Source organism: Suricata suricatta, chromosome 5 (genome assembly GCF_006229205.1).
Source record: "Suricata suricatta isolate VVHF042 chromosome 5, meerkat_22Aug2017_6uvM2_HiC, whole genome shotgun sequence".
Classification (NCBI taxonomy): Eukaryota; Metazoa; Chordata; class Mammalia; order Carnivora; family Herpestidae; genus Suricata; species Suricata suricatta.
The window spans coordinates 46,363,177-46,366,666 of NC_043704.1; positions in this window are offsets into that span (position 1 = coordinate 46,363,177).

Below are 3,490 nucleotides of genomic sequence, written 5' to 3' on the forward strand. Positions count from 1 at the left end.
CATTGCACAAAAGGATACAGGGTGTCATTAATATAGTTAATTTTTATGTAAAGGAACTTTAATATATGAGACTTTATATGAAATCTTTTTATCAATATAATTAATATAGAGTATTAGTTTCAGGGATATGATATAGTGCTGCAATAATTTATATATTACACAGTGCTCACCAGGTAAGAATAATCTTAATCCTCTTATCTATTTCACCCATCCCTCCACCCACTTCCTCTCTGGCAACCACCAGGTTGTTCTCTATATTTAAGAATCTTTGTTTTTTCATCTTTTTGTGTATATATATATATGTGTATATATATATATATATATGTGTATATATATATATACACACAAATACATATATCACATCTTCTTTGTACAATTATCTATGGATGATCACTTAGGTTGCTTCTGTATCTTGGTTATTATAAATAATGCTGCAAATAGGGGTGCATATGTCTCTCTGAATTATGTTTTCATATTCTTTATGTTTTTAATTATTTTTAATGTTTCAAGTTTTTATTTAAATTTTCTTAGTTAACATATACTCTTGTTTTGGGATTGTAATCTAGTGATTCATCACTTCCATATATCACCCAGCGCTCATCACAAGTGCCCTCCTTAAAATACCTATCACCCATTTAGCCTGTCCCCTGTCCACCCCCCTCCAGCAACCCTCTGTTTGTTCTCTGTAGTTAAATGTCTCTTATGGTTTGCATCCCTCTCTTTTCCCACTTCTGCTATGTTCATCTGTTTTGTTTCTTAAATTCCACATATGAATCAAATCACGTGGTATTTGCTTTCTCTGACTGACTTATTTTGCTTAGCATAATATTTGGATAGATACCCAGTAGTAAAATTACTGGATAATATGGTAATTCTATATTTAATTTTTGAGGAAACTCCATACTGTTTTCCACAGGGGATGCACCAGTTTGCATTCCTACCAACAATGCAAAAGCATTCCTTTTTCTCCACATCCTTGCCAATACTTGTTATTTCTTATCATTTAATCTTTATATACTCTTAAAATGAGACAAGTGACCATGTACAGTTTAGAGGTTCACTGTGCATCATGTTAATACTTAAAAGAGTTGCTGAATTTAGGTTGAGTTATATATTTTTCTGCTAATAACAGACAAGGTTCTAAGTTGCTGTTCTGTTATCTGTTAAGTCCCTATTCAACAAATGTTTAAAAATTCATTACAATCTTTATTTTCTCCTTTGATATAAATGCGATAGTTAAGTAAAAACCAATCGCTTTTCAAAAGGAAGAATGTTGGAAATACATTTGGGATGTTTCCATATATCTTGATATGATTTTCTTGGCACGTTGTAGGAATAAGATATTTAAATTATTCATATCTGCATATATTTTTTAAAAACTTGGAAATAGAAGCTTCTCACCTACATGAAAATATTCAAAAAAATTTCAATGAGGTTTATGCCATTTTAAAAATAAATAAAATTTCAGCACAGGCTCATTAGTTTACAGAAGCAGTTGATTACAAGTGGATATGGAAAATCACTAGCGAAATATTGGGAAAATGCAAATTTAAAATAAGCAGTTAGTTTTTAAAACAAAGTGTCATCATTCTGTAAATACGCTCAAGGATGCACTCTTTATTTCAACAAATGTGATTTTTGAGGAAAAGAGAATCTAATCCAAAACACACCAGGAGGTAGAGGGAGGGGAAGAGATGTAGAAATAAAAAATGTTATCACAGAAGCCTAACAAGGCAAGGAGTTTCAGAGTGTAGTCAATAGTTCCATATCATTTGGTTAAGATAATAATTGACAAATGTGCTTTTGTTTTTGGGGATTAGGAGATGGGTGTGATGTTGGTGAGAGACTGGTGTCATCAAAATGGAGGGGCAACTGAGGCGGAACCAGTTACAACCTGAAACTCCTACCTCCCCTTCCTGTCCTAGAGCGCACCCAGACTGCCAGGATGCCCGGGCTTACTCTCCATTCCTTAAATATATAAGCATTGTGAACCCCCTACTTTTACCTTTACTCATGCTCTTCCTTCTGACTACAAAACCTTACAAAACATTTTCTGTTCATTGAAATCTAATGTATCCTTCCAAAATCACAGGAAATGTCATTTCTTTGTAATGTCTTCCCCTAGTCTCCTAAGTTATGTTCTACTTTGTGTTCCAATACACCTTGCTTACAGTTCTGTTTGGATATTTAACTTGGTCTGAGCTGTTCTATATACATTTGCATAAGTGATTTTACTCTCTAAATTGGTTGTTCCATGAGGATAAGACTATTTCATATTTATCTATGGAAATTCCTTCCCAACTCTGCCCCTACTGTGGGCAGATCTCAACTCAATGCTGACTCAATGACTTGTTTATTATAATAGTCTATCAATGTTGAATTTAATTGAAATTTCTGCAACCAACTTAATAAGCATTCTTTGAGGGCCTAAATTATCTGGAACTATAAGAGACAAGCAGTGTGGAAAGTCAAAAAGAAAATTAATCCACCTGAGAATAAATGAGATTTTCATATGAAGAACAGCTGGACAAATATACAAGGGAAACTTGGGATAAGAGCTCTTTGGGTTATAAACACAATAAGCATTTTGCAGATCAGAAAATGAAAGATGTCTTCATGCAGAGAATCAGACCTCCTACAAAGGCTGAATACGACTAGAATAGAGGAGTAGGTCAAAGAGGGCATTTTAGCAAAGAAGTCAATTCTGAATAAATATTCTATGTCAGGATGTAGCTCTAGTGCATCCGTTAATAGTAAAGTGATAAGTATGTCTCTGGAGATAGATTCCTAGAGGCATATGATACAAAATAAAGTCATCGGTCATATAAACCCTGTCTATGGAGTCCTTGGAATACTGACAAAAAAGACAAAGATTTAGTTTGGAGAGTAACAAAAAGCTAAAAACATTTCTAGTCCATAAGAGCATATGCATAATAGAAAAAGATGGATATGGAAAACCAGTTAAAAAGTTCTCTTGGGTGGGGTGCCTGGGTGGCTCAGTTGGTTAAATGTTCAACTCTTGATTTCAGCTCAGTTCATGATCTCACTGTTGTGAGATGGAGCCCCACACTGAACTCCATGAAGCGAAGCCTGCTTAAGATTCTCTCCTCCCTCTCTCTGCACCTCCCCCACACACTCTCTCTCTCTCAAAAAGTATGTTCTCTTATGCTGCATAAGTGAAAAGACACAACACAACGTCTGAGTTGTTTCAGAGGATAAATATACAGGGTTTGGTCAGACTCCTCAAAGGGACTGAAGACTGCAACCCTGATTGATCACATCACATTTTCGCCTCTTTTCCACAAATCCAAATTTCTCTCCCAATTTTGGTTTTACTCCTACTGTGCCTATTATACAATCAACATGATTTTTTTTTCCTGTTCACTATTGTTTTCAAGTAAAGAAGATTTGAAAAACAGTAAGAGATCCTGTGAAAACTCTACAACATTACACTTACGCCGACGTTAGTGATGTCCATTTTATTTACCTT